Raw genomic sequence first — 6,057 nt, 5'->3', positions numbered from 1 at the left:
GAGAATATAAAAAAGTGGGAAAAAAAGGAGTTCTTGAAAAACAATATTTAGTGGATGCACTACTTTAGTGCCATATACTAGTATAAATGTAGGTTCCACTTAGCTCGATTGGTAAAGTCTCTGATTGTTGAATAAGAGATTTGGATTAGTGTCTTGATCTGATAATAAAGAGCTATCATTAGGAGCAGACGACATAGGTTGAAACCAGTGGCGGCTCTAGAATTTTCTTTTAGGGGGGTTAATAGTGTCTTGAGTTAGGATTTTGTTGTTGGGGAGTAAAAAATAAAATGATTATTATTACTATTATTATTTTTGTATATACAATTGTCATATTACATACAATAATCAAAAATAGTATTCTAAATAGTATACAATACAACTATATTGTAAAATAGTCTAAAAAAATTATTAATAGTTTAAAGATCGGTAAGAAAACAACAATAGAATGCATATAAATAAATAACTAATCATAATATTTGTGAAATTAATAATAATTTATTATAATCATATGTAATATCAATTAAATAAAAATATATGATAAAAAAGAATAGTAACATATCTAACAGTAGGTCTGAGAGTAAATGTTAAACCAAGAAAAATAAATAGTAACTTATATAAGATTTCGCTTTTGAAGTGTATGGATTTTTAGCCACACATGTGGTCATTCTCTTGGAATTGGAGCAAATACTAAAAGACTTTTTGGACTCGAAAAACTATAGAGCACTTATCAAACTACTTGATTAGATAGAAAGAAAATATAAAAGGGAGAAAGAGAGAATGAGAAAATAATCATAGATTTAAATACAGATCAGTTGGTTATAAGTGGTGTAATTTTTTGTTAATAAAGAAGAAAAGTGCAGGAAAAAAGATTTTTTTTTAGAGAATTTCAACCTACGGCGTTTGCTCCTGATGATAGCTCTTTATCACCAGACCAAGACACCAATCAATTTTTGGTGTAGGCAGGAATTGAACTCCAGATCTTTTATACAACCATCAAAGACTTTATCAGTTAAGTTAACTGGAACTCACCAGGAAAAAAGAGTTTCATTCTATCATTAATAATAAAGTAAGTTAGAGTCCAAAGAGAAGGTTTATTTACTTTTTAACAAATGAGTAATTTTAGGAGTAGTGCTACTGACAAAACATTTAGGCAATAAAATCTAGATGGCAAGTTGTTAGAAGTATGTAAAAAAGTTATGTCAGTTATAAGTTTTTTTTTTTTTTTTTTTTAATTTTTTTTAGACTACTAAGTATTTTTAACATATTTCAATTGGGTTTAAACAAAATTGAGAGTCAGAGTGTTCAAAATTTTATTTTAAGGGTTAAAACAAAAACAAAAAATTAAAAATTTTATATATAATTTTTTTTTTTTTTGGGGCCAAGCCAAGGGGTTCATTTGAATACCCTGGGCTGGCCGTAGAGCCGCTCCTAGTTGAAACTCTCTAAACACACACACACACCCCGGTATACATTGCACTACTATATAGACATAATGTTTTTTGTTTTTGTTACCCACACACCGGTATACATTGCACTACTACATAGACATAATGTAGGTTTTATTTTATTTTATTTTTGTTTTATTTATTTATTTATTTTTTTGAGAAACTAGTTTTACTTTCTTATCCAGCAAAATTTGCACTACTACATAGACATAATGTATGTTTTATTTTTGTTTTTGTTTTTTGTTTTTTGAGAAACTAGTTTTACTTTCTTATCCAGCAAAAATTACGGTTTATTATTAGTATTATGCGGTTCCTATTATTTTAGTATTTTTTATTTTTATTTTAGAGAACTCTATTTTAATACTCTTGTCTTAGAAGTACTACCATTTTAATACTTGATTGACTACTTGCCATGAATGGTGAAAGCCAATATTCTGAATACCGTTTTGGACCTCATACTTCTCCTCTAGGCTCATCTTACGATATCAATATCATCATTATAGGATGGGTAAATTACAAATTACACTTCTAAAGTTTTGGGGGTATTTGGACGTAAGACCTTGAAGTTTCAAAATTTGAATTTTACCCCCTGAAGTTTGGGGGTGTTTGGATTTTACATCCTAACATTTCAAATTTTGGATTTTTTTCTCCTAAACTTATGGGTGTTTGGATTATACTCCATAAAATTTGAGGATATTTGAGTTTTACACCCTAAAGTTTTATAATTTAAGAGTGTAATATCCAAATACCCCCAAACTTTAGGGGGTAAAATCCAAATTCTAAAATGTCATGATGTAAAATCCAAATGCTCCCAAACTTCAGGGGGTAAAATCCAAATTCTAAAATTTCAGGATATAAAATCCAAACATCTCCAAACTTTAGGAGTATAATTTGTAATAATTTACCCCTATAGGATAAAAAAAAATTAAAAAAATTACTACTAAAGTTAAACCCAATTTTTATTTTTTAAATTTTGAGAGAGAGAGAGAGAGAGAGAGAGAGAGAGAGAGAGAGATTGGTATAGATTGATTGGTTGGAGGAGGAGAAGGGTGCAACTTGATTTTGATCTTCATCAAGTGCTTCAGTCGCAATTGGAATTGGAGTTGAAGCTTTCTCTTTTCAACTGCTTTTCTCCAATTGCTTTGCTACTCTACAAATATAGATATAATATAATAAAAAAAATATCTTTTATCAGTTTTGAAGAAGACCCAAGCTTAATATTACTATGTAGATTAAGTGAGAGAGAATGCTCAAACCTCCATTTTCCCTCAAAATTTCAAATTTTCATCTTGCCTAAATTGGGAGAAATTGAAAGGAATAGAATTTGATTTTATAAAATTCTGTTTAAAACTTCCAAAATACTTCTAGTATCCTATACATTCAACAATTTATTTTAAAATATAGGTATAATAGTAATATTGATATAAAATGATTTTATTCTATTTCTTCTATATCATTCTCAAACAAGATTAGTTATATTTCATTACATCCAATCCTTTATTTTAAAATATACAAATAAGATTATTTAATTTCATTCCATTTATTTTTTTTTCGTTTCCTTTTGTTTCCATTACTTAACTATATTCAATCTTTCGCCCAAACACAACATAAAGAAGGAAAAAAAAATTTCAATGTTGCCTTATTATGTTAAAGAGAAATGATATGTTCATAACATTTTTATAACGTGATTAATTGTTATTAATTCTAATTTGAATTTACAATTAATAATAACCTATTATTTAAAATTTGTTGTAAACATATTGTGAACAAAATATTTATCTGTCCTAAAAATTCGAATCATTAGCCTAGAGGACAATTTTCATTCCTAAATCACCCACTAGAGTAGAGAGCTAGCTTGACCTCAAACGATATGGTTACTAGAGTAGAGAGCTCAGCTAACTGGACCCCAAATATTGTCTAAATAAACCCTAAAGTGTTCACCAGTTTTTTTGGGGAGAGTGAGCCATAATAGTCCCTTTTCTGGACCCCGTTGGGCATCCATATTCTTATTCCAGATTGTTTTGGCAAACAATTAATAGAATTTTAGGGATATTTTTATTTTTTGTTGAAACAGAATTCTAGGTTGTTTTTTTTTTTTTTTTTGGGAGAAAGAGAATTTGAGGGAATTAATAGCGCATATGAGGAAAATCATACGCATTTAAAGTAGTTCGAAAGTAACAAATAATTTTCCAAAGCTTATCACACATAATCTTACCTCTAAAACTTAATGTACCAAAATTGTATCTTGAACCAACCAAACCTCCAAGCTAGCTAAGACATAGCCCCTGCCGCCGGAGATACTGCCCAAAAGCCTCTGGAGAAGTCGCTACTGATCTAAGTTTCTTTTTTCTTTGTCCCAATTTTCATTATCCAAGGTACAATCATTTTAAGATATATCCAATCTGGGTTGTGTGCAAGTTTGTGGGTTTGGCTCAAGATTTGCATATGGGATAAAGGTGTGGATTTTGGTGGGGAAGACAAGGTTTTGGTGTCTCCGCTGTCTGTAGGTGATTAAATTTTGAAACTTTTGCTTTTGGACGTGTGTTTTGGAGCCTGGGTTCTTGGTCCATTGTGGTTGTGGGGTTTGTTTTTGTTTTTAAGGTTTGGTAAAATAAAATTTAGGAGGAGGAAGAGAGATGACCAAATGGTCCAAATCATTGACCTGGTCATAGTGTCTTTGTACATAGCAGGTTATTAACTATCTCTGGAGCTGTTCTAGTCCAGCTTCTTAAATCTCCAGTCCTCTTGGCTAGTGTCTTTGTTGATGGTCTCTTTTGGTGCTTGTGTCCTGCTCTTCCTCTGTCCTTTCGTCTTGCTTTGTTTTTGGCTGTAACGTTTCTTTCTTTTATGAATGAATATTCATCTTCAAAACAAAAAAAAAAAAAAAAATCATCGATGGTGGTGACTTCTCTTCAGCTTCCTTGTGCCTCCGATAACATCATCGTTGCTAACATCAACACAGAAAGTTCATTGTTGTTGTTGTTGTTGTTGTTTATTTATTTATTTATTTATTTTTTATTTTTTTAATTGGAGTGTACATATCAGAAAATGCTTGGTTCACTAAGTGTACACCAATATTTGATAATGTATATTGTAAACAACCTATTTCAATCTATCAATTATGATGCATACTCACTCGAGCTTGTATCCCTCTAAATGATGAGCCAATTTAAATAATGCGCCAAAACTTTCCGATATTCATTGAGATTCTGAAAGAGTTTTGGACGAGCTCTTTGGTCACTGTGCTACATATTGAAAATCTTGAGGAGAGTCTTGAGAGGAGAAGTATAAAATAGAGTAAAAATACAAAAAATTTTGAATGAAATTTTCCTCCCAAAAAGTTTCCACCTTTTTTTTTAAAGTTTGTTTTTGTTTTTTTGTTTTTTCAGGACCTTTCTTTAAATTTTAAAACTGTTTTAAAAAAGAGATTGATAAAAATATTTTGAGGAAAAAAAAAAATCAAAACCTGGGGGCCCAATTTAACTTCAAACTACTAAACCCAGAGCTCCATCTAAACCCACAACAGCACCGGCAATTTCAGCCCCAATGTCCAAAACAGGCTAAATCACTAAAACCACTTTCATTACCACAGCAAATCCCACCAAATACATCCTCTCAATAAATACAGATTTTGAAATTTGCTTTTTTATAATTCAATAGCTTGGGGGAGATTTGAACTCGTAAAATTTCATTAAAAACATAAGAATGTGTCTACCAGTTAAGTTAAAGGCATGGGTGTTGAATCGTTGATAAGGTTTGGGCTTGCAGTTGGATTTTGATAAAATTAAAATAAAAGGTTAGATTTTGATTTCTTCTAGGATATTGCTGAGTTACTCAACATGGGCTTTATAGGCGGTTAACTATTAAGCAGAAGGGGACCTTCAGGACTTTCCAAGAGTAAAGCAATTACAATTGAATGAGATTTTGAGTAAGAAAGTACAGGGCCTGGCTAACTTGTTTCCTAATAAAACAAAATCCATTTTAACTTTAAAAAAGAAGCCCAATTCCTTCGGGAGCACTGTTCAAAACTTTTTTTTTCTAGGATAGAACCCAAATTATAATAGGCCCCATGTTTTGGATGAGAATTTTTTCATCTTTTTTTCTCTTCAATTTTTATTCTTTAATTTTTGTCTTTAATATTTAATATATATATATATATATTTATGTTCTTTACTTTTCAATCTTTCATTAATAGTTTTTGTAATTTTATTTTTAATTAGTAATTAGTAACATGCCTTTATTTAAGTTATATATTATATAGAGTTTCAACTTATGACGTCCGCTTTTGATGATTGTATTTTTTATTATCACAATCATCACACCAAGACACCAATCGGTTTTTTATGCAGGAATGATTAAATCTCAAATTTCTTATGCAACTATCAAAGATTTTTTACCAGTTGTGTGAATTGGAATCCATAATTAAGCAATATTCTATTCAATCTAAATTATACAAATATAAACTTGTGATAAGAATGAAATAATTCATATGAAACATGACATAAAATACATGTATATATTCCTTTAATAAGTATCTTTTATCCACTTGTATACAAATTTAATAGACATGTGGCACAAGTGTAATGAAATTTTCTAATCTATCATTGGCTAT

Source organism: Quercus suber, unplaced genomic scaffold (assembly GCF_002906115.3).
Source record: "Quercus suber isolate HL8 unplaced genomic scaffold, Cork oak 2.0 scaffold_1114, whole genome shotgun sequence".
Lineage (NCBI taxonomy): Eukaryota > Viridiplantae > Streptophyta > Magnoliopsida > Fagales > Fagaceae > Quercus > Quercus suber.
The sequence above is the reverse complement of the archived record's forward strand: the minus strand, read 5'-3'. Positions refer to the sequence as shown.